General features: G+C 40.8%; 1 protein-coding gene and 1 long non-coding RNA gene across 3 annotated transcripts in view; one reads left to right on the forward strand and one right to left on the reverse strand.

Annotated features, from left to right (window-relative positions):
• Nucleotides 1-2,705, forward strand: part of LOC129392341 (uncharacterized) — a 50,651-nt gene extending 47,946 nt beyond the window's left edge. The window contains exon 4 of the long non-coding RNA XR_008618111.1: nt 2,101-2,705. This is a non-coding gene — a long non-coding RNA (uncharacterized lncRNA). The remainder of the gene's footprint in view (nt 1-2,100) is intronic.
• Nucleotides 1-26,454, reverse strand: part of MARCHF3 (membrane associated ring-CH-type finger 3) — a 151,281-nt gene that overhangs the window by 117,390 nt on the left and 7,437 nt on the right. The gene's annotated exons all lie outside the window — the stretch shown is intronic.

Genomic DNA, 26,454 nt, shown 5'->3' on the forward strand with positions numbered 1-26,454 from the left:
CGGACGCGCAACCACTGCGCCACCAAGGAAGCCCGTTTTTTTTAAGGAAGTTTTTAAAAAACACTTTAGTAGCCCTCCCTCTCCCCCCGACGCCGTGGATTTTGGCAGTGTATGAGTGCTAGTCCACCATAGATCTAAGTGTAAAAATGGACCAAATGCTTCATAAGCTGGTCCACTGACACCATCTCTTGGCTGAGGAATGAGATTTGTGGAGTATTCCGTTCTACTGTGACCTAGCAAACCATAAATTGTAATACACATAGAGGAGAGAAATGTTTTACTGACAGAACCAGTATGAATATATTAATTATAACACTTAAAGCACATCAATGATAATTATGAACAGCTTCCTAGGATGTTATGCTCTCATCCTCAGTGTCTTCTGCAATGATACCAACATGCCTTATTAAGAATGAAATTTAGCAGCATCAGGCTTCTCTGAGTTTTTTCTCTCTACATCCATTAGCACTGTATTCTTTTCCTTGGCAAATGTATTCGTTGGCCTGATAAAATGTCTAGTTTTGTGAACTCGCCATATGCCTAGCAAGCAAAGGTCCCCAGAGATGTTTTCATTGACTTCACTGCCTTTCGGAATTGCTGTGCAGGGCCTGCCAACTGGGTCTTCTTCAGGCCACGCGCAATATACAAAGTTGGGCAATTCACTGGGGCTGCAAATGCGGGCGGCTCTGGGGAAACAATTTCCCGGACAATAAAAGGGAAAGCCATCCCGTGGGTTTAGTTAATGCCGAGTGAACAGTCGCAAAACTGCTGGGTGCCCCAGGGTATGTGGCACAATCAAAACCTGTGATTGCCTCCCCACACTGCCTCAGCTTCTCTTCTGCTCTCGAATTCTGATAGCTCAGCTCCGAAAAGTTCACCGGCAGTCAAATCTGTAGCTGGAAACAAAACAAGCTGCTTCCTCTCGATACCACAGGTATCATATTTATTGGTCCTTAATATTCTGTCCAAACTGGCATTGCTAAGGAGAATGTCACATCAGCCGCAAACACAAGACCTACCAACTGATGCTGCAGAACCTTCCACAGCACCTCCGAGCATGTGAGCTCAGGGAAGGAAGGGGAGCTGGTAGCTTTGAGGCTGACAGGCAAGCATTGAATGGACAGTCCCCTGAAGCAAAATCAGACAGAAAATCATCATTTTCCATTTGCTTTTCCATCTCCTTTCTGTTGTATTCAAGTAGAAGGTGTGAGTAAAATACAAAAACCCCACTGAGTCTAGTGCCCTTGGCTGAAAGTTTTCCTTAGTTGGGATCATTCTGTTAATTCCTACTTAAACGCTGAAAGTAACTGGTTCCTGGAGGTTACTGGTTGGATTTCCAGGTCAGGGTGCTTGATATGATTACTACAGAACTTTAAAGGTTACAAAAAGGCATCAGAGGTCCACAAGTCACTGATTTTGTTTCCTTCCCGTTTTTGATGCCCAGCTGATTCTAAAGCAAACCACCGTGACCCACAACAGGCTGTAGGAGGATGAGGCCTCCAACCCAAACAGCCTTTGAACTCATCTTCCTGTTGAGTCCAGTAGTGCTGATGGCACCAAGAGCCAGAGAGCAGACAGATACAGCTCTCCTGAATTCGGGCTGAGGTTCCAAGGCCAGTGGTAGAGGCCAAATCCATAATCCCCTTATACCAACCATATGAAATCTAGATGATAAGAAGCCTTATGAGCAAAGTATCTCCAGTGGTCAGAATCTGAAAGCGTTTAGGTGAGGTGCTAAATCAGTTATTAGGCAATTGATAATTTGAATAAAACTTGGAAAATCACCCTTAAAAGATGTGCCATCTTCGGGTTCCCAGTGTTCGAGGTGATCAGATATCATCACACCAGGACACTGGTGACTGCCCAAAAGGCCTGGGAAATGACTTAGTGGCCCATTAGATTTTCTGAGCTTATCTGCAAAGCTGCTCTAATCTCCCCTGAATATCAGGTCAGTGTCTTGCCAAGCAGCCAAACACTCACTGTAATCATTTTCAGGCAGAAAAAAAAAAAAAATTCTCTGTATAAATAAAAAGCTTAACCCACTGAGATATGGTCTAAATCCTCTTCCACTTCTCTTCCTTCCTCTCGACTCACCCACAGCTGAAGCAGAACGACTTCGTGGACACCCTGAAGCGACTTTCAGTCCACCTGAAATATATAATCCTACTGAAGTGACCTAAGATGGTGTAGATGTAGCCTTAATTCTAGAAATTTCTTAGTGAATAGTATAGGAATGCAAAATAGAACAGCCACTTTGGAAAATGATTCGGCAGTTTCTTATAAGAATGAAACACACACCTGTCATTCAACCCAGCAATCCCACACCTAGGTATTAATATTTACGTAGGAGAAATGAAAACATATGTTCACATAAAAAAATGGTATGTGAATGTTTATAGTGACTTTATTCATAATGACTCAAATCTGGAAACAACCCAAACGTCCCTCAACTGGTGAAGAGATAACCTGTAGTATATCCATACAATAGAATACTACTCAGGGATAGAAAGGAACTAACTGCTGATCCACACAACGACATGGACGGATCTCAAATATATTATGCTGCATGAAAGAAACCAGACTCAAAAGGCTACATACCATCTGATTCCAAGTATGTAACATCCTGGAAAAGGCCAAACTATAGGGTCAGAAAACAGGTCAGTAGTGGCCAGGGGCTGGGAGTGAAAGGAAGAGTTGACTGTAAAAGGGCATGAGAAATAAAATCTCAACTACCAAAAGTAGTCACCAAAAAAAAAAAAAAAAAAAAAAAAAAAAAAAAAAAAAAGACATGAGAGAATTTTGGGGGATGATGGCTCTGTTCCATATCTTGATTATGGTAGTAGTTACATGACTGTACGTATTTGTTAAAAATGCATAGTTCTGTACACTTAAAGTGAATTTTACTGTATGTAAATTATACCTCAATAAACCCAACTTGAATACAAAATCTCAGCAGAAAATACTCAGTGATTAAGAAAGGCAGCCTTCAAAACAGCTGATTAACTTCCAGCCTACATTAAGATCTCGAGGTCTTCTCCCAAGCTGGATCTGGTGATGCTCAGAAGCCAGGCACTCAGTCACTCTTGGACACATAGTTTATATAAGGCACTAATATGTAAATCAATAAAGCCACGTGCCAGCATGCCACTGCGTCTGGGGTTACTCATTTAGGATGTTTTCAAGCCTGTACTTCATGAGAGAGCTTCTGACATTTTGACATGAAGGTGCTGTTGATTTTACAGGGTGCTGCATATGTTCCTACCTTGCTTTGCCTAGAGTTCTCACTGCCTGGATGTCACTGCTTTTACAATCACTGGAGTCAAGAAGTTATTTCAGACTGAGAATTCAAGCCTTCCCTGTGTTTGTGTTTTCGATGATAAAGCAAATTAATCTTTATTATTCTGACCAGACATAACACAGAGAAAAGAGACTTCCCTAATTCAGTGATATTCTTATAGATTACTTGTACAGAATTGTTTTCGGCCCGAAAGTATTTATGTCCTTGACATTCAAAGGATTTTGTTTAATTTTCTTCTGGATGCCATGACCATAATATACTGTCTCCATTTTGAATGGCTATGATTTGAAACTAGGCTTTATTTCCTCTCTATCCTTCTCCCAGTAAAAACATTTATTAGAAATCTGCTATATGGAAATAAATGCTAAAGGCAGTCAGAATGAGAAATTCAAAGATGCAGGCTTTTGGGCAGCCTACATCAGCTCTTCAAAACCTCCCATGGAAGGCAGAGCGTGATGTGTTATAAGCAGAGGCTGAAATATAGTGCTAAAGCAGCAAGGGGGAGGGGAAACAATCTGGGAACGTGGAGTTTGAGCTGGGCCCCTGAAGGATGAAGAAGATTGGGACTGCAGACAGTCCAGGCTGAGGAACTACTTTGCATAAAGGGTCTTGTGAGTGCATGTTTGTTTAAGCTGGTTATCATCAGCTGGCATCCTGGAGCCTGAAAACCAGGACTATTTAAACTTCTTTTGGAATTTCCATGTCTCAAGGCCTTGGGGCTCCATTTCTCCATGAATCCCAAAGTACCCTATTCTCTCACACACTACAGCTTCATGTACTTAAGTTACCGTCCTTGTTCAAACGGCATTTATTTCAGCGGGGACCCTCGTTTAAGTGGATTGCTTGTGGCCGAGTGTCGAGTTATGAAGAGGTGAGAGAAAAATAAAAATAAAACGAATAGGGCTTCCCTGGTGGCGCAGTGGTTGAGAGTCCACCTGCCGATGCAGGGGACACGGGTTCGTGCCCCGGTCTGGGAAGATCCCACATGCCGCGGAGCGGCTGGGCCCGTGAGCCATGGCCGCTGAGCCTACGCGTCCGGAGCCTGTGCTCCGCAACGGGAGAGGTCACAACAGTGAGAGGCCCGTGTACCGCAAAAAATAAATAAATAAATAAATAAAACGAATAGGAAAGGGAGAAGAGGGCACACTGGTGGCAGGCTTTTAGATGGGGTGGAGCACTTGTTCCTCTCCAGTGGGGTATGGATCCAGGATCTTTAATCTCCTTGGGGAGTGGTGTTAGCAAAAAACACTAATAATGAATGCAGGAGAAACTTCATTGTGGAATTGTCATTACTAATAAGAAAATGAAAATCATCTAAATGTTCATCAACAGGGAACTGCTTAGGACTTCCCTGGTGGCACAGTGGTTAAGAATCCACCTGCCAATGTAAGGGACATGGGTTTGAGCCCTGGTCCGGGAAGATCCCACAAGCAACTAAGCCCGTGTGCCACAACTACTGAGCCCACGTGCCACAACTACTGAAGCCCGCATGCGTAGAGCCTGTGCTCCGCAACAAGAGAAGCCACCGCAATGAGAATCCCACGCACCGCAACGAAGAGTAGTCCCTGCTTGCTGCAACTAGAGGAAGCCTGCATGCAGCCACGAAGACCCAATGCAGCCAAAAATAAAATAAATTAATTAAATAAGTTTGAAAAAATACTCAGGCCCTTCACAATTAAGTAAACTTAACAAAAAAACCAGGGAACTGCTTGAATCGATAATTGATTATTTACATAATGGGATATTATAGTCAGTAAGAAAAAAAATAGTGTGAAGAGATAGGAAGAGCTCTAGGATAAATTACTCATGTTATTTAAAAATCAGGGTACAGAGGAGTATGTATAATGGACTCCCTTTTATATTTGCATACACACACAAACTTCTAGGAGGATACATAAAAATTGTTCACGTTGGTTACATCTGGAGAGTGAAAAGTGAGGGTAGGAGAAAGAGAAAAATTTACTGTTCAATTTATACCCGTCATAACGGAGTTTATTTTTAACTACTTGTGCAGATGATGATAATCATGATCACATAAAGTATTAAAGAATACTTACAATAGTTCCTGGGCTGACTTGCAATTTAATATGAAGACCACTGGCTACTGTTGTTAGAGGGCCAATACAGAGACTAGAGGTTCATTTCAATAACTATTAAACGGTTTAAAAGTGGTTAGTGGATATGTCATTGTCTCAATCCTTGAGCAGCCAACAGCAGAGTGCAGCATCAAGTTAAGACCAACAGAAACACAACAGACATGATGTGAATGTGTGGGAAAGCCAGGCAGAAAAGACTTCCTGGTGGAGGCACGGATTAGGGTTTGGATTGGTGAAGCAGAAGAAGCAAGGATAGGGCAACAATGAGAAAACAAGGAAACAATATGGTGAGCCCTTCACTTGGCATACAGGCATTTGCCCTTCTTATTTCTGTTTTGGATCTCATCAGCACTGGAAGCAAGAAAGAATTCTAAGATCTGAAAATTCCAACCCCTCTCAATCACAATGGCAATATCTTTCCATCAAAGACTTTAAAGACTGAAGCTACTTGGACCAAGACCCATGAACTAGACTTAGTCATGAGACAACACTACTAAGGAATTCCCTCCCACCGACCACCCCCCAACACACACGCATGCTTTAAGCATGTACACAGGCACTTTAAAACAAATTCTCCTCTCCTTTTCTTTGTCAGAGGTAAAAAAGCTTTGCCACATATATGAATAATATTCGACTAGCCGACGTCCCTTTTAAAGGATTGTTCTTTATCAATGTATTTGCTTAGTGCTCTATCCCAAGAAGTTTCTCCAGAAACACTGTCCTCTTTTTGCAAGTGTGGGGACAGGAGTAGGAAGAGGTAGATCTCTGCCCTGATCAACAGTCTTACTATTTCTCACCATCACTGGTACCCCAAAGTGGAAGGGGCCAGGGGACTAAGGACAGTCTTGCCTGTGGATTCAGATTCTCTTTCTAATGGAAACAGTAGAATAACCTATTCAGTTTATTCTTCTAAATGCCAGTTTAGCCAAGATGACTGGATACCTTATTTTTTGGTAAGATTATCATTTTTTCAGACTTCCTCCCTCTCTCTCTGGAGAAATTATGTGAGATGAGCAATAATTCTCTGTGTTCATTTAGTACATCTGACCAACCCAGGCTTAACTGCTACTGTTGTCAGGGAATTCACCATTTGTGCTATGGTATCAATATAGCAAAGAAACACTGCCAGTTACCTTAGAAAATGATCATAATAAATATTCGGCTGATTGTTTATCACTAGAAAGAAAATACTGAAGCACTTTTATTACAGAAATCCATTGGAGGCTCTTGGCAATCTAAGAACAAATGAGGAAATATTAAGAGAAAAACCAGAATAATATTAGCCTATTCCTAAAAACTCTCCTGGCTGGCATTATAAAACAATCTCTTGAATGGCAGGAAATAATATGTCTCAAAACATGGGAAATCTTGGGCCTTGGTGGGTTATTTTATTTTAGGTCCCAAAAGAAGTGAGAAAACGTCATGTGCAGGGGAAGGAGGGAGCGTGGAAGTGCAAAAGCAGCAGCTTCCAAGTGGCCCATGTGGCAGCCAGTGAGCCTGGTAACCAGGAATCAGCCAGGCCCGGCGGATCAGAAAGCAAAAAATGCTGACTTATGGTGGAGCAGAATTCTGCTCTTGTAGCTAAGAATAAAGTACAAAATTCCTGCTCCCTTTTCAAGCCACTCCTTGGCCTCCCTCAACTTGGAAAATGTACTCCAGCTTGGGTCAGGGATGAAACTGGAGCAGCCACACTAGAAGGGCACTTGGCCTCACACCAACATGCTTCTTTCTCGACTTGGCTCTCGGCGAGCCCAGTGCAAACATTCAGCATTCCACGGCCAAGGCCACACACACGAAAGCCATCAGGTGGAGATGACCACAAACGTATTTTCTCACAGTGGGGAGAACAGGTGGGAAGATGAGGTGGGGGAAGGTCAAGAACAGGGTGGAGAGAAGGGAACCTCATGAATGCTTCAAACTCTATGCCAGGAGGACAACAAACATATTTCCCTGGCTATCAACCTGAGAAAAGCCATTTTTTTAAACAAAGTCTCATATGTTCCCCTGCACCACTCCCTCCGTGCCAATCCCAAAACACATTGAAAAGCTATATCACAGGGAACTCTACTCAATACTCTGTAATGACCTATATGAGAAAAGAATCTTAAAAAAGAGTGACTATATGTATAACCGATTCACTTTGCTGTACACCCGAAACTAACACAACATTGTAAATCAACTATACTCCAATAAAAATTAAAAAACGAACAAACAAACAAAAAACAAATTGAAAAGCTATAAAGATTTGTGGTTAAAAGAACAAGCTCCAAAATATTTGTGGATGTTACCTAAAGACGCTTCAAAGTGATGGACTGAAGTAAAAAAAACAACAACTAAGAACTGGGAGAAATAGTACCACATGCCACAAGACATCAGGAGGAATGCATACATGCCAAGAAACCAGAGAGGCTCCCAGAAGGTTCTTTCTCAGCAACCCCTCTCAAGGAGAACTAGCATATTGAACTTGCCACATAATTGCTTTTCAGGTCTGTTTCCCAAATAATCCCTCAGTGAATACCTACGTCAGCAAAACAACAGGAATTTTTATATTGATCCTATAATACTGGCAGGTCTGTGAGCTATAGGCCTCAGTCGGGGCAAACACATAAAATATTGCCAATGGGGATATGAAGTTTTTATCTAATGTAGATGATGCAGAAAATGGGTCCATTTTCTTCCTTTTTCCAGATGGCAGAATTTTTTTCCTTATACAATGCCCATTTTAATGGCAATTAGGCCCAGACCAGCTTTCAGTGAGCCCATTAGAACCAGCCAGCCCAGCACAACCTCTTGGACTGCCTGCACCCTGGGGACAGGGAGGCTATTTACAGGGCAAAGTCCTGGATGACGTGACCTACATCCTGGGCCTCCCAGCTCCAAACTTTAATCCTTGTTCTTGAAGGCTACCCTGTCACTGACTTGCAGATTTGGCCCTCACTATTCTATGCCCAGGTATAAATTTACCCCATTACGGCTTCTGCCTAGCCAGTCCCCTTGCAGTAATGCCTCCCAGCTGATTCAGCCCCTGGTCCTCTGGCACCTGGCTGCTTCGGGGGGCAGCACTCCCCCTCAAGGAGATGTATTTTTAAGTCATGCTATTTGTTTCCAGATAGTGAAGTTCTCTATAAATCAAATATGCAATCTAATTTATTTGTTTCAACAGACATACCAAAAACATATGATTGTAAGACTGTTAGTGCGGAAGGCATGACAAATAAGGCACTGCTCTCACCCTCAAAGAACTTACCCATTACTAATGCCCCACACTGTGTAGAAATCAGCCCGCTTCATGGAAGCCATCTTATGGAACAAAAGCAAAATAAAAACAATGCCTTAGAGTCATTCTAAACTTTATAGATTTCAAGAGGCTAGTACATATATTTCAATATTAATGATCTTAAGTCAAATTCTCACTAGTGAATTGAAAGAGATCCTTAACATCATTTAACCAACTTTGGGCTATCTCTATTCCCGCCCCCCCTTAGCACACCTCCCTCATTAACTTCCTTCTCCCCAAAACTTAGGAGGCATCATGCTTCTATTCCACTCCTCATCCCACATATTCAATTCACTTTCACGTCCTGTGTGTTCTGCCACCTTGAAATTATACACTTCTCTCCAGCCTCACTGCTGTCACCTTACTCAAGCCATCTGAATTACTACGGTAATCTCCTAATTGGTTGCCTTGCTTCCCCTTTTGTCCATGTACAATCTATTTGCCACGCAACAGCCAGTGATCAGGGTGCCTATAATATGCAAGGAAATGGTGGTGAATTTGGTCGCAGCAACTTTTATTAGTCTGGAATGCTGGGCAGTGATCTAACATGCAGGAGGATGAGGAATAATTTGGATTTGGCAGTGCCTGTGACCTCAAAGCATCACTCCTCTTTGAAAAAGGCAAGAATGAATGACTGTATATAAGGTTCCAGGAAGACAGCTGTAATCATGTGGATACATGCCACTCAGAGACACTACAGAATGGACACTACACATAGTGACATGTTCCAGAGGGTATGGAATGAGAAACAGAGGTAGACCAAGGAAGAATTGAGTACACTTAGCGAAGAATGACAGGGCGCAAAAGGATTTCAAGAATGAAGCTGGGAACAATACCCAGCCACCAGAAAGATGTTAACCCTGTCATGAGTGATGAAACCAGTCAAGAATTCCAGCCACACAGTAAGGCCTTGAAGGGTAAAGAGCTCACATTATCCGAGCCCTGATAGCATTTGTCTGGTGATTATCAGAAGACTGAGGAATAGAGATGAGGGTTATATTTAAAATGTTTATTAGTTTTCAAGTTCCTTCCCTACCGTTTGTTTGAAGTCTGGCCTATATACAACTGGCATAGTTTTGTTACTGTGAAAGATGTACTTACTGCCTGTCACTATTCTTGGTGTCTCTTTCATTGAAAATAAACTGATGTTGTATTTGGTTGGGCAGAGGATCTTATAAAAGATCTAAAGGGAAGAGATGGACACAGAGATGATGGAAAGCAATTTTACCAGACTCAAACTGGAGTAAACTGTTACCAGGCTTAGTCAGGCTTGGTTTGCTTGTCTGTTTTTGGTACTGATTTTAAAATGGTTAGTTATTTTAGCAGTCCAGTGTTGCATTAGCACTAAGACCACCATATCAGAGTGACAACTATCACCAGGCCATTTCCCAGAGCCTGGATAGCCATGCCCTCAGGTGAAACAACATCGCTGCAGAGGTTTAGAAGGTGGTCAGGCTCATTAGCATCCCTTAGGCATTTTTAACACACAGAATCCAACGCCTTCTTATATCACATTTTGAGGGGGTTGAGCCCCTTCCTACAAGCCCAGTTCTTTTCACAAATCAGAAGTTACTGGATGTTTAAGACGGAATTCATTTTTACTGAACCAATGCTTTGCTCTTACTACAGTGGAGTATGCTGGCAGGAAACTCTGCCTGGAGGGTGCGATCAATAACTAGAGCAGAGGGAAGAGGGCAGAGCATAGACCACATGTCCTACTGGACTGAGCAGCTTAAGGATGAAGATTCTGTCTTATTTGTCTCTCTTTAGCCTCAAGCCTCAAAGATGCCCAGCACTCACTCAATGCTTGTTGAATTGAACTGATAGTTGTACAAAAAAGAAAAAAAGAAGACCAAGGGTGGAAGCTTGGTGAGCGGGGTGGAAGGAAACTGGAAAAATAAGGGTTTGGGGGTATTAGAGGAGTAAATAACTCTGGTAGGAAATGAGTGGAGAGAAAAAAAATTACAAAAATTTACCAAAAATGAATGGAGAACCAAATGTCAAAAAAGGATCCCACAAAACATTCCATTCATACACAGGTATGCATGAGTGCACACAAACACATGTGCATACACATGTGCACACAAGCATGGTCAATACCAGCAGGGAATAGAACTTGCTAGAAGGACTGAAGGGCAGGAGGGGTCTGGGAGGCACCCTCTTTGCTTTTAGCCCCTGCTCCCAGGATGGGGAGGTGGGGGGCTGCGGCTGAGGGAGGCTGGGTGCAGCCAGGGGGCGAACTCCAACTGGAGGCCCCACTTAGGTTGGGAGCTCCAGACACTGGACTCCATGGTTCTTTCCTTTGTTCCACAGGAACACAGGGGATGATCCCTCTTCACTAATTCCAAACGAGATCCCTTCTAGTTCAATTTCCCAATGTAAACCAAAATTTACCTGACAATTCACCTTGTTTCTATCATCCATATACAGCAATGAATGAACTGTTCCCTATAAATAGGTTTGCAACATTAGGATGTGCCTTTTACAAACATGAAAGTGGAATTGGCCTGACAGAGATCAATAATGCTTGCCTACTTCCCTGTGCAGCTCTGTTTATTTTTAGTCCCTACACAGAGCACGATGTTTGTAGGAAAAACTCTACACATCACCTTCAAGAATATTACTAACTAATGACCCAGGCAGAAAAAAAATTACATCTACTTTATTCCTATCATTCCCTTTTTTATAGGAATAAATTCAGACTCGGCAGGAATTTGTTCTACTACCTTATCACATACATTCAGGCCTTTGGGGAAGGAGATCATGAAGCTTATAAAATTCCATACTTCCTTTATTACTCCCTGTTTTCTTCCATTTGCCAATTTATCTAAGAGTTCGTTTCTCCATTGCACAGACAAAGAAGCGCATCCTAGTGCACATAAACCCAAAAAGAGAGCTTTCGGTTGCTTAGAGATAGGAAGGCGTGTGACCCGCTGCCTCACCTCTTTATTTGTACATCATCATTTAGAGCACGAAGCTGCAAAACCCCAATGAGTAGCATCACTGGGTTCAGCAGTATAAAAGGTGCATTAGAAAAAGAATTGGAAGCTGGAGCAAGTAATTGGGACTTGATTCTCTGCAAGGGTTGTCTTGCCCATCTCTGCGTTTCCTATGGAGTTCAGCATAATGCCCTCACACAGCTGGTGTCATTTAATGCCAAACAAGTTTCTCCTAGACATAAATTGTATTTGGATTATTTGTTGCATATTGGAGTCACCAGTGAACTTGTGAATTCCTTGGGAGCCCAACTAGAGTTCCATCCTCATGTTTGCATCCTCAGCAACCAGACCAAAGCCTAGAATGACATATGCTCAGGAAGTCTTTATTGAAAGGTCAGATTATGTCACTGTGTGACCATGGGTAAGTCACATAACTCCTTAGGTCATTCATGTCCTTATCCAGGGGGTTGAATGGAGTCTATGACAGTAACCATCGGTGGGCATGTGACTGCCCTGAAATTCTGGGCAAAATTTTATTTGGCAGAGTATGTGTATAATTTTTCTGAGAAGAGGGTACATATCTTTTATTGTTTCAAAGACTCTGTGACTGTTCTCTGCTCCCAAAAGTTTAAAAATCTTTAGCCTAGATCAGTAGTTTCCAAAATTATTGAATCATGAATTCCAACACTAAAAAGCTTTTGAACGTGCATACCATGCTCATGTACTAGATATGTACCCATGTACTATATTAGGTCCATGATAAAACAAACATCAAAATGACAAATGTACAAGGTAAATATGAAATAAGCAATACTTTAAATATTTATTTTCTTTAACTACATCTAAGAGTAAAAAACCCTTTTCATCTTACTGAACAATTGTCATTTTATCGAGAGTAATGTGACTGAACATACTTCGTGTTGAAAATCTAGATTTAATTATTTGTGATGTGTTAATTTGAAGGTCTAGTTTTAAGTTCCATTTATTTTACATAGGTGGGTTTTAATGGCTGTCATAATTTTAAGCAATAAAATCACATACAACAAACATTTCCAAACTCTGTTTTCACAATATTCTCTCTATAAATAAGAGTTTCTTTAAAATTCAGTTATTTTCTTACTTTGTCTTAAAATGATACCTTTATTTTGAGAGGAAAAATTAATTATGTTTTTAATTTTTACTTTTTAAAAATTTATTTATTTATTTATTTATGGCTGTGTTGGGTCTTCGTTGCTGCGCAGGGGCTTTCTCTAGTTCTGGCGAGTGGAGGCTACTCTTTGTTGCGGTGCACCGGCTTCTCATTGCAGTGGCTTCTCTAGTTGTGGAGCACGGGCTGTAGGCGCGCGGGCTTCAGTAGTTGTGGCGCACGGGCTTAGCTGTTCCGCGGCATGTGGGATCTTCCCAGACCAGGGATCGAACCCGTGTCCCCTACGTTGGCAGGCGGATTCTTAACCACTGTGCCACCAGGTAAGCCCTAATTATGCTTTTAAAAAAAAATGAGCTCTAAGTAGCATGCTACTGAAGTTGCTTATTATCACAGAAGTGGTCAACAAAATATGAAACCATTTCCTTTTCATACAAAGAAAAATGAATATAACTTATCGGTAAGTTTGACATCTCAAGTTTTTTTTTTTTTTTTTTTTGGCGGGGGCACGAACCCGTGTCTCCTGCATCGGCAGGCGGACTCTCAACCACTGCGCCACCAGGGAAGTCCCTCAAGTATTTTTCAACAAGATAACCAGCAAACCTCTGTGAGGTTTCATGGTCCCTTCTTAACCTTATACAAAATATCGTATGGCTTCTGCTATATGGTGTATTAAAGGTTTGTTTTTATAAAATTAACTACAAAGTAGCATCCTGCAGCATTTTGTGTTCCTCTGGTTTCAACAACTTGGCTGCACTAGCTTGCTTATGAATGATACAGTGAATGAATTTCTCTCTTGTAACCTTACCCTACAATCCTTTTCTAAGGAACAGCTGCTGTTTAAGAGGAAACGCTACTTAGGTTTTTTCATAAAACATTTTCATTAAGATTATGAATAAATCTCATCTAGTGGTGGCTCACCAAAAAGAAGCACTTAGTATATTTCATTGGTAAAAGAGAAATGAACAAATACAATAGGTTAGATCTAACATCTTACCAATGTAGAACAAGTCTTTTGCTCCCCATAACTTGTTCTAATACGGTATTTGCTCCTTCAAGATTTCAGCAATATCTTCAATAATACTTTCAGCAGCATTTTGACAAAGAAAATCATTTTAGATAGATTGTTTTTAACATATCTTATCTGGTCTTATATTAGGAGGAAGAACAAGTGTTTCCTAAAGATATGTAGCTTTTTTACTTTTGGGTACAAGTAAAAAACGTCAAAAGAGGTTCAAACCACCTTTTAGTTTGATGAAATTTCATAAAGATTAGTAGGTGAATTTAAACATTGGTTAAAAAAAAGTTGCAGAGGTTATCCTCCATGTTTTGCTAATCATGGTACCTTCATATTATCATTAGGAAATTTCTCAAGGCAAAGTATACACCTCCTTCTAAAGTATTCATTCTTAATGATAGTAGATGTAAGTCTGTATTTCAGTTATTTGTCCTGATAATTTTGAGATCTGAGGGCTGAGTTCTGATCAGAACTGATTGTACCGTTGTTTTTAACTCACAACGCAGCTAACAAAGAGCCTCTCCTAGAATGAAGTGTCAGCTCTTCCATCCTCATATTGCTTCCTTGTGATTGCTTACACAATTAGTGATATGTTTAATCCATATTTTGTTTTTGCCAGAATCTTTTTAAGCTACTTGCCCTGTTTTTTTTTTTTGGGGGGGGGTGGTTATTGTTATTGTTGAAAGCTAGTTTAATTGAAACTAATAATATTCTGCAGAATAACTTAATTGGACACATATGAATACAGTGCAACATGCTGTAGACAAGTGAGGGGATCATTGTCAACCCTTGTATGTTGAGGGAAACTTACTCCTCCCTCAGAATATAGGGCCTCCTGACTTGAAGAACAGGGGAGGGTACAAATACAAATTCATATGTAGTAGTAAAATTTAATTTTTCTTATTTTTTGGAGTATAAAAAATGAAGAGACATTCTAGTACTTTTTTCCCATGCCCCATTGGTTTATCTTAGAAATTTCACTTTCTAAACCCTGATCTAGATAATCTCCAGTGCCATTTCCAACTCAAAAATTCAAAATTCATGGACGTCCTGCTAGAAAGGTACTCTCATTGACTGCTCAAACAACTCTTAGATAGTCCCCAAACTTATGTTTCCTGGTAGCTCTGGAAAAACCCTCCATCTAGAAGTCTACTGAGTGAGGAATGAAGGCAGGTTACCTGGGTGAGTCTTCTCCTGCTGTCACCTAGAAGAGAGCCTGGTTGAATTCATCCAGAAGAACCAGGTAAGGTCGGCCAGTGTCTGTCTCCCCATTAGCCTACGTTCACATACTCCTCAAATGGACTGGGAGTTTTTAGCCTCCACAAACATTAAAACATGTGATTGTGATGTGTCTCCAGGCAAAATTATTCAGCACACACAAATTTCACTTGGAGGCCTTGACAGCTGCAAGTGGGAAGTATGTGATGGGGTCAGATGTTCTCATGGTTGTTCTGGACAGCTCCATTTTGTGTGGGAAGAAGAAACAAATTGTATTCTATTATGTGGAAGGGCTAAGTTTTCTAACTTTAGAATCTGTTAGCACCTGGATTATTTTCTTTGAATGTGGTTTTCTACATTTGCCATGCTGAGGGGCAGGAGCTCCAGAAGTCTAGTGTGTTCTCTGTGGCCAGTGGTAACAGTCATCTACCAGGCAGTGGGCCAGACAACCCAGTTCAGAGACCAAAGCCTATTTCAAGAGTCTGAAAGGACAGACATAAACATCTAGGAGAAATTATTTGTACAGCGGCAAGACCTGGTTACCCTTAAGTAAAATCTCTTAAGGGACTGACTTACAAGAACATAGGTAGGTTTTAAAATAAAGAAAGACAGGGACTTCCCTGGTGGTCCAGTAGTTAAGAATCCACACTTCCAGTGCAGGGAACACGGGTTTGATCCCTGGTCAGGGAGCTAAGATCCCGCATGCTATGTGGTGTGGCCAGAAAAAAGAAAGAAAGAAAGACAGGACCAAAAGACAGTCTTTGGAATTTTGTCCAGTCAAATTTCCTCCATGAAAATTAGCTTCTCTTCTGTTCTTTGAGAACACCCAAGAAGGAGATTACAAAGCCTCTAATTCCTTTCCTCTCACAACCAGAGTCTTTCACGAAAGCTAAGGATAAGTCACTCTTAGGAAATTAACCTTGATTGCTTATGTCTGTATTTGAGGACAGGACAGTGTAGAGACTATAGGCTATTAAGTTATAGTCTATTATAATATAGACTAATTAAGGCTTTCTTTCTTCAGAAAGAAAGTTTTGTTAACGAAAAGAAAGACAACAAGAAAAATAATCCTATCTAAGTTGTTTTCTATATTTTAGAGATTCCACCAACATTATCTACTATCATCAGAAAGCCTAAGATAATAAAGGGTTGTATGTATCTCAGTTAAAATTATGTAATACGCTTTTCAGTAGGCTTTTTAGAAAGTGACAAGATGGCTCTTATAAATGAAGCTTTTATTTGTGCTACTTCCTTGCACACAGGTTTATAAGCACTGGTATTATATTTCCTATATGAAGGGACAGAGGTTATTAACTGTGTGAATCTTGACTGGGTTCCTGTTACATGTTTGCATACTGGATTCCCTCTCTTTATTTTCCTGTGAACCTAGACCCTCCATACCCACCCCCATCCCCCTGTTTATGCCCTTCTTGCATTAAAGTATGAAACCTACTGGTTAATCTTGCTTGGAATTTGTGATCAGACAAATTGTATTTGAGCTCTTCCATATAACACAGGTAAAAGAAACAGCCAAACTAGGAACTCAAACAGCCAACCAGAAACTGGTGAGCACTGCCCTTACAATTAAAAGTTGCCAACCAGAAAATTTTACATCTTTCTCCCTACAGATAGGAAAAATAAACGGTCTTGAAAGGTGAATATAATCATAGAGTATTAACACTGGAACAAGTCCATAAAAATGGTCCATTTTTTTTTGTTCCGTTTCTAGAAGAGAGACATCAGGCTCAGAAAGGAGCCTGGGGACTTACTGCATATCCACCTCTTGTTAGAGGCAGAGCCAGACCCAGGCTCAGGGTTCTGACTAGGGTCAAAGAAGAATGGGGCACCTGGCCTACTGGTCACTTACGTTGACATCAAAGAGAAATCTCATAGCAGTAACTAAAATTAGATAACCATTTTCATAGGGTGGTAAGGAGTTCTACAAGGCACATAAAGATTTAAATATTTATTAGTTATTCATACATTTTTGAAACTAGAAAGGGATTTTTTCAAAGATTTTCAAAGCACAAATCTATTTCAGGCACTCCTAAATATTTTCTAGGATGTTCCCACCAACATCTGTCAACTGACAGAGGCCTAGAAAATGAGCTAACTTTATAGCTCACAACCAGCTTACTTCATTGTGGGCAAGAACCTGGCACACACAATGGTGCAGCCAGACCCAACTGCCACATCACTTGTGTTTGCTTCAATCAGAATCCAACAGACCTCTTCCTGCCAAATGGAAACCACTCCCAGAATTTTCATTCCAGAGGGATGTCTGTGAGAGCTGTGCTTCTAACCCTTTTTGAACATACCCTATCTGGATCAGGAATGAAAATGTAGGCTCTGTGTTTAAGCTGGAGAAGGAATAAAGACTAAAAAACACTGTCAAAATACTTTCTTTTCATTGAGCCTCCAAACCACTCAGCTCACCTCTTGAAAGTTATAACTTGCATGAAATAATCCTAGTTCAAAGTGGAGTTTTTTTGTTTTTGTTTTTTTTTTTTGCAGTACGCGGGCCTCTCACTGTTGTGGCCTCTCCCGTTGCGGAGCACAGGCTCCGGACGCACAGGCTCAGCGGCCATGGCTCATGGGCCCAGCCGCTCCGTGGCACGTGGGATCCTCCCGGACCAGGGCACGAACCCGCGCCCCCTGCATCGGCCGGCGGACTCTCAAACACTGCGCCACCAGGGAAGCCCCCAAAGTGAAGTGTTTTAATCTGCATTAATGACCTTTGAAAAGGTGAGCCTAGGAAGGCCTCTGAGATTCAAGCAGTGAAACTCTCTATGCAGAGTACATGGAATCCATGAGCCAGGGTACTCCTGTGAAGGACTCTGTGCTGGAAGTGAATGAATCCTCGGTGCTCTAAAGACAGACTCACATTCAATCATCTCGGCATGCCCCCATCTGCTCATCCAAATAACCGCCGGCTCTCTGTGCTTGCGTTCCATTGCTTAATCTAGCGTGAGGGGATGGTTTCTCTCAGAACCCAAGGCTCCATCTTGGTCTGGCTCCCCCAAACAAGGTATGGGGCAGATGCAGGAAAGCACTGCTTTTTTTCCTAGTCTTTTGTTAAAATTAGAATATGCAAATGTATGCAAAGTTAGGTATCTTCTGTGGTGAAAATTCCCACATATAAATATTAAATCTTCCTCATATTACCCCCAAAATAAAAGTAAAAAGCAACTGGATTCCCTAAAAGTGTACTTTGCTCCCATATCCATATATAATAGTACTTCACATTCAAATATTAGGATAAATGAGATTTTAAGAGAATTCACTTTTAACTGGCTGCTTACTCCTTGTTAGGAATTTCAACCACCAGGTAAATCTATACCTATAACTGTATATAGCTGATTATCGCTTCCCATTTATACTTCTAGAATGTGAAGGGTACCATTTTAATTGGTATTCAGAGGTCTGCTAATGTGCAGACCCAAGCAGTTCAATTATTTTGCCCAACTGGGAAAGTGAGTTATCTAAAAACAAATGGGAATGACAGATTAAAAGGCTATCCTTGTTAATACTTTCAAATTGGGCTAAAGTTAGTTATACCCTGTTGAGTTCTTCCACTTCTTAGGATGAACAATGCAGTAAGCATGTCGAGACATATTGCTTGGGCCTCTAATCTTAGCTGTGACATTTCCTGTCTCATGTCCTACCATCAATAGTGACCTACTTGCTATACTATGTGACTTTCCAACTGGGTCTTTTAATGCTCACACATGGGAAATACAATTATTTTTATATTTAGCACAAGGTATAGCTGTGAAACATTTCAAATGATTTCTAGTTCAAGATATCCACACTAATCTTATTTGGTGGTAATCTTTTTTTGCTTTGTCATTTAGAAACATAATAATAGTTATAACCCATTAAAAACAAAGCTTTCACCTTTTTTTAAAAAAAAATGTGAAAATGCCACACTATGTCAGTATCTAATAAATTGAAAACTAATGAGCAAAAAGTAAAAGAATCATGTCCTAGTTACTTATCTTGTTTGAAGAACTGGACACAAATGATTCTTGTTGAAAGTGACAAGAAACAACACTGCTGGTATTATTTAGGTTTGAAATTCTTGGAAAAGTGAAAATAACTTATTAATGATGATAAAAAAGTAGACAAAAACTAACATTCAGAAATGCAACAGAAGTGTACAAAAAGACAGAGCCACAGGATTTGTTAGGTAAAACTAAAGCCCACCAAAAAACAGTGCACAATAAGATTACAAATACTGAGCAAGAAGGCCTTATAATACAACAAAATATGTCTGAAAGTAACTCAGGAAAGTTGATTTGCTAGGCAAAGTAAAACTGTCATCCATAGTTTTATAATTAAGAAGAAAGCCATCATTGCAGATTTATGTGTGTATGTAACATAGCAAATGACTATTTAAAATTTAAGTCTTTTCTTGTTAGCTTTGATCCACAAACCCTAAAGAAATGAACAAAGGATCCCACACTCTAATGAGGAATACTTGTTCCATGTCACTAGTGAGTAAGCAAATTCCCAACACTTAACCAAATCTCCAAAACAGATGTCAGGAGTCTGCAATACACCTATTTAAGTGAATATCCAACTCTGTGGCTATACCAGCTCAAAAGCAGCTGCTTTTGTGAATCATAAAGGGCCTTTCAAAGCACAGTGTTCACACATGGAAAAGCACATGTTCTACTTTGCCTCTGCCAAAGAAGCCTCACTGCCACCCCCCAAATCCTTGGGAAATATTCCAGCAATGTGTGTGCACCCATTATGGATTCTTTCTCATTGCTACTGCTTTTGCTATACATTTTCTATAACCTCATGCTGTTTCCCACCCACACAGCTTAGAAAGAAAAAAGAAAGAAAGAAAGAAGGCTTTGTTGAGCCATAAAAAGGCCAATCTACTGTATATGATAACTACCCTATCAAAGGCAGGCTCTCAAGAGCTTACATAGACCATGCACCTGTCTAACTTTAGTAGTAATGATACGCTGACCCAGCCCTTTAATTACTGATCTCATTGTCACCTGGATCCTGATGGCCTCTTACCCAATCATACACCCAAATCTACCCAGGTTATAAAGTGAGGAAGAAAGGGGTCCCTGCCAGGATACACATGAAGGAACAGCATCAAACATCCTCTTCCGGGCTTCCCTGGTGGTGCAGTGGTTAAGAATCCGCCTGCCAATGCAGGGGACACGGGTTCGAGCCCTGGTCCGGGAAGATCCCACATGCTGTGGAGCAACTAAGCCCGTGCGCCACAACTACTGAAGCCCGCGCCCTAGAGCCCGTGCTCCGCAACAAGAGAAGCCACTGCAATGAGAAGCCCGTGCACTGCAATGAAGAGTAGCCCCCGCTCGCCACAACCAGAGAAAAGCCCACGTGCAGCAATGAAGACCCAACGCAGTCAAAAAATAAAATAATAAAATAAATTCAAAAGAAAACAAAAAAACAAACAAAAAAACCATCCTCTTCCCTTTTTTTTTCTGACTTGTCTCTGATACAAAACAAAAACAAACGGAAAGAACTAGATTAAAAATTACTCTCAAAAGCAGATGTATTCTACTCACCATAAATTTTCTAAATTTTATTTTTCATCTAAATTTTAATTTAGATCTGCTTTTGGAAATCTGATATGGGGAGTGTAGCTGAGAAGTGTACTTCATAGTAAGCGACTCTAACAGGTTTGTGTGGTAGTGGAACACCACAAGGCAGAAAACAGCATCAAGTGGGTTTAGACTGATCCTGGGCACAGACGCTGTAGTTTGTGAGGTCACCTGGGGAAAGATCTGGGAAAGATGAGCAGGTAGGAGGGAAATGTGACGTTCTTGTCAAAGTTGAAGTGATGATTTGTTTAGTTGAGTGGTAAAGTCACACTGCAAGCCTCAGAAAATAACGGCTCACAACATATTTAGCAAATGACACGGCATCCCACACAACTACAGGGAAAGAAAAAACACAAACGCACGTACTTTAATCGAGAAGGTCCTGAGCTGAAAGCCAAAGAAAAGGGACTTCGGAAGAAGGCTCTCTGTTTCATTTCTGTCAATCCCGTCCAAATTAATATGTGAGGTAAAGCTATTTTTCAATTTGCACCTTCATAATTACTTCAGAATAATTAACAACACAGTTCTAAGAATAAATCATTTTAGTAGATACCTGAGTGCAAATGAAAAATTGTGTGTAAGAGAAAACAATTTTATTTTAAGTGAATTTGCCACTCCAAATTATCATGCAATTATTATTCTCCCAATTTACAATTTAGCTTTATATGTATACCTTCATTATTTTAAGCGTTTATGCCCTGAAATTAAAGGAGTTGGCGTCCTTAAAACTATAATCAATATAAAAACTAGAGTTAAGAGTATTACTCAAATTTCCCTCTTGGATTAAGCTCTTGAATGCTTATATAATACATTGTAATAATCTTGTTTTCCAAAAAACTTTGATATCTATATTTTATTTTCCCTCAAAGAAAGAAAGCAAGCAGGCTTTTTTAGTTCTCAAATTTTACAGGAAAAAAAATCTACAGCGCGCATACTCAGCTCATTGACAATTATTATCCTACCTTATTCCTAGTGTAGGAGATAAAAGACTGACAATGGATTCTTAGAGATTAATACTTCTAAATATTAACTCCATTAACTTATTCATTTGATGTTCATTCATTTTACATATACAGCCAGGGTCTCTGCCCTCATGGAACTTACATTCTTGCGGGCGAAATAGACAAAAACAAGTATACAAGTTGGTAAATTACATAAGATTGTTCAAGTACCATACTGGAAACAAAAATGGGACAGAAACAGGTAACTGGGTGGGTGCCCTAAACAGATTAGATGGAAGAGTTCTGGGAGGTGCCTGTGATGAGGAACCCAGAATGGAAAAGAAGTAGTTGTTCAAACCGAGGACGTGTGATCCAAGCAGAGGGAACCGCAAATGCAAAGGGTCAGAGGTGGGAGTGAGACTGGCTTATTAGACAAACAGCAAGGAAGCTAGTGTGCTTGGAGAACTGAGTGAGGGCAAGAGGATAAGTGGCGAGGTCACAGAGATGGGCAGGGCCTGATCACTTAAGGCCCTACAGGCCACAGAGTCTTGAGACTGTCTTCCAAGGCAAAGGAAAGCCAAGGAGTGGAAGGCACATAAGCAGAAGAAATTGAGTCTCAATCTGAGCTTGCCCACTAAGTGGCCTAAGCGAATTGCTAGCATCTCTTAGATGCTAAATTCCTAATTTATAAAAGGGCACTCAGTAAATAATGACCAGTTGCAATCATCAGTAATAATCATTACTGTTAATGCTCTGATATGTAAATAAAGTTAATAAAAATTATTATATTCAAATAGGCCTATACTGTAAAATAATATATCAGAAATATAGAATTATTGAGAAATAAGCAAATGAATCTTTTTTATTCAGTAAAGATCATATTCTTATTGAGGACAAATAGACATAAATTAGTACATTCAAATTCATTAGGGCTTCTTGTGGTTCTAATCAGAATGATTATTGATCTTGGCTCAGTTCTGTCCTTAATTAGTCTGCATTTTCTCTCCTTGTCAACCTAGCCTTGTCATTTTGTATCCAGAAATGTGTAGCAGTTCAGTGGTACCTACCAACTACACAGCAGTCATAAGGGCGAATTTCACAGTTATTTTTCAAATCACAATGTGTAGTAGACACATTGTGTCTATACAATTATAATTGCCTGACAGCATCTATTGCCCCCTCACTTCCACACACATATTTCTTCCTTACTAACAGAATCTTGATTTTGTTCAAATTCTTCTCTTCCCTCCCTCAGGCGATGATGGAGATCCTCTTGCTAGTGACTGATTTAAAGATGGGGCATTGATCCTGTTCTAATCAACTGAAGAAAAGGCAGGTCTTCTTAGATTCTTCTGGGTAATGTTTTCATACTCTTCAAAAGGAGAACCTCTGGAAGGGGGATCCATTTTCAGTGCTGTCGATATTGTCACGCTTGCAATGACACGTCTGCACTAGTTGCAGCCGTCTTGCATAAAAGAAGAACCAGTCTTAAGTGAAATGGTCCCTGAGGACAACAGTGGCAGAGATGAAAGGAACCTGTATCATTGTCACTGTGCCACTGAATCAACCAATCCTGCTGCCTGCCCTGCTGCTCTCATGAGATAATAGACTTCCTTACCGTATAGGTCAATTTGGGATAGTCACCCAGAAAAGCCCAAGGGGAAAACACCCTAGAAATCACAACAGGAAGATGGTACTTTGGCATGTGAAGCTGGTACCAAATGGCCTGCCTCTGGCTTTCCCAATCTTTCAAAAACTTTGACTTTCACCTCCCACTTGCCTAGGACATCTGTTTTTCCCCCAAGACCCAAATAAAGGACAGCTCTTATTGGTCTTTTTTCCCATAAGGCTGCCAATTGTGAACCCTTATCTAATTACAAGAATATCAACAGAGAACACGTGGGACTAGCACGGATCCCAGGCACAGGCAGAAGCACTCCAGAGAGGAGGTGCAGTATTGTGATTTGTAGGCAGGAGGTATTCTTTTCAGGAAGGAGGAACCACCATGATCATAATAGGACACTGCCTGTTTTTGTTTTAGTTATGTAGAGTTATTTTAAAATTAGGAAAATATTAGGAACCAGTAAAATAAAAAATCCATCTTAGAAAAAAGGCATAGATAATAACTGACTGTGTAGGGAAGGGATGCAGTGGGCTTATTGCTTGGGGAGCTGCTGGTGGAGGATGGGAATGAAGTAAAATGAAGATTATGTAAGTGTCTAATGATTCACAATAAGCAAAAAAGCAGTATGGCTTGAAACCAAAGTAACCATTCCAGTCTAATAAGCATTTTTCCTACAAGAAAATTACAGAATTATAAATTTAGTCCATAATGGAGAGCAGAAACTGTAATGCACACAGATTTCATAATTTTGTATAGTATTTGAGAAACATGACTTAGAAAATAGGGTGAACATTATAACTGGTGAAAATTTGCTAAGAGATCATAAGTAAAACAGAATAGTAAATGGTGCCTTAGCTCTTGAAAGGGTCACTATCAGGCTTCCATTTAATGTCTTCACTACTAATCTGCAGCGAAAATGGAAATTCGTTCAATGTGAGGATGGTGTCTAGCTGTGAGAGGCTGTCAGGGGCAGGGAAGTGGGAGAAAGATATCTGGAGGAGTTAGAAACAATACACTTTAAGTAGATCAGGAAAAACAACCCGAAACACCAAAAATAAAAATTAAATAAATGAAGGAGAGGAAACTGAAACTCACTGGCAATAATTCTGAAGGGAAAGAAAAAAATGACAACTGTTGACATTAGCTATAAGGCAATCACCCAGCCTCAAAAGAGAAACAGGCCAGGGTTTGTTAAAACAACAAATTAAGAACTTATCAACAAAAGATGCATCAACTCATGTGTCCTGCTTTTAAAGAAATCAGGGTAGCCCTACCCCTCTTTTCCCTATTCTGTGTATGCCTGTTTTGGCTTTTGTAGAAAGCTTCATCTCCTTGGTTGTAATGAATATGTCTATTGCTAACAGAGACGCGTGATCTTGTTTCTTGTTGTTGTTGTTGTTTTTAATTTACTTATTTAATTTATTTAATTTTGGCTGCGTTGGGTCTTCATTGCTGTGCATGGGCTTTCTCTAGTTGCGGTGAGCAGGGGCTACTCTTCATTGAGGTGAGCGGGCTTCTCACTGCGGTGGCTTCTCTTGTTGCAGAGCACAGGCTCTAGGCACGCAGGCTTCAGTAGTTGTCGCACGCAGGCTCAGTAGTCGTAGTTCGAGGGCTCTAGAGCACAGGCTCAACAGTTGCGGTGCACGGGCTTAGTTGCTTTGCGGCATGTGGGATCTTCCTGCACCAGGGCTCGAACCTGTGTCCCCTGCATTGGCAGGCGGATTCTTAACCACTGCGCCACCAGGGAAGTCCCGATCTTGTTTCTTAATGATATAAAAGTGAGCAGGAGGTGGTAAGAGTGATTAGGCAGGTGGTGGGGGGGGCGGTCATTGACAAGCATGGGTAAATTTGGTGAAAACTGAGGTTTTGTGAGGCTAATCACTTTTACCCTGTGTAAGGCTGTCAGAGCATGTAATATCCCAGCGAGCAGGAGCTGCATTATTGTGATCTTTTTCTTAGCACCAGAAAGACACACTGGAATGTTCTAGGAAAATTTTTTGAAAATGGTCAAAAATGCAGTTACTCCTGCAGGAAAAAGATTAATGGTAACACTGATTATAAGAGCTTTTATAACGTAGAGTTCTTACCTGAACAGAAGGGAAAGAGAATGTCAAAGAAAGGAAAACATTATTGGAGGGTGGGGCTAAATGAAGGAGAGAAGTTGAAATTAGGGAAACTTAGAAGGTTAAGGATGAGAACTTTCCCACTATGAGAACCTCTGTTTGGGTAACATGTTCACAAATGGTAACAGGAAGAAGATTTGCTATTAGGGATGCTGAAAAGCAGATTTGAGAAAATGCCAGAGTCAGGCACCACAGGGAGAACCTCCACTGACTGCAGGGAAGGGTGACCTGTGTGTTGCACAGATGTTTGCCTCCACCCCTCACCCAAGCCTCCCTCAAGTCCTCTCAGGCCCCAGATCCTAGGGGAAAGCAGAGCCCCGGGATATGCAGGGGCATGTGCTCCTGACTTACAAGATCCAAAAGAAACCAGTATTTGAGTCTATAACCTAATCTAGGGTGGCTCATCTTCTCTGCTGCCTTGAACATTGAAAGAAATTTTAGATGTAATCAGTCAATTTTCTAGTGATATTTTCTTGGCAGGTATGAGAAGAAAGCACCCATGTTAAGTGAGGCTTAATCTCCCAGATGAGATAGAAGATAGGGGTCCTTGATCTCTTGCAGGCATTTAAATCTCGTTAGGATCTAACATAAAAGGGCTATACTAATGGCCCTGACCTCAGGCAGTTATGCTTAACTCAGCTGATCCGTAAACTCTACCTGGACAAGTAGGCTGTACAACACCTCAGTAACCCAGCTCTGAGGTGAGAGCTGGTACTTATCGAAGCCCTCAGACTACATCATAAACCTGACTATGTAGGGACACTTCCTGAATAAAAGGTGGTCTATCAATGAAAAATATTATACAAGTTAGTCACTGAAATAAAAATATGCTGGAATTATTTATTTATTTTTTAAAAGCTTTGCTTAAACAAATGCCAAGTTTCCCCATTCAGCAGCCTCTAGGCCCAGCACCATCTAGTTCCTCCAAGGCCCCCAAACCTCCCATGGCCAAAGCTAGGTCATCACCTACACTGGATGGCAAAAGGGACCAAGCCATCTGAGACTTCAAAAGATGTGAGAGTGAAGCTGTCCCAAGTCTCAAAGTGGGGTCCATGAATCAGCTGTTTTGTCAAGATATGACAACAAGTATGGGAACATCAAAGGAACCAGGGGAGATGGCCTAGACTGGGTGGGGGTGGGAGTTGGAGACATTCTTGAAGACACAACAGGGAGGCGGTGAGAGAA

The sequence above is a fragment of the Physeter macrocephalus genome, chromosome 8, assembly GCF_002837175.3.
Source record: "Physeter macrocephalus isolate SW-GA chromosome 8, ASM283717v5, whole genome shotgun sequence".
Taxonomy (NCBI): domain Eukaryota; kingdom Metazoa; phylum Chordata; class Mammalia; order Artiodactyla; family Physeteridae; genus Physeter; species Physeter macrocephalus.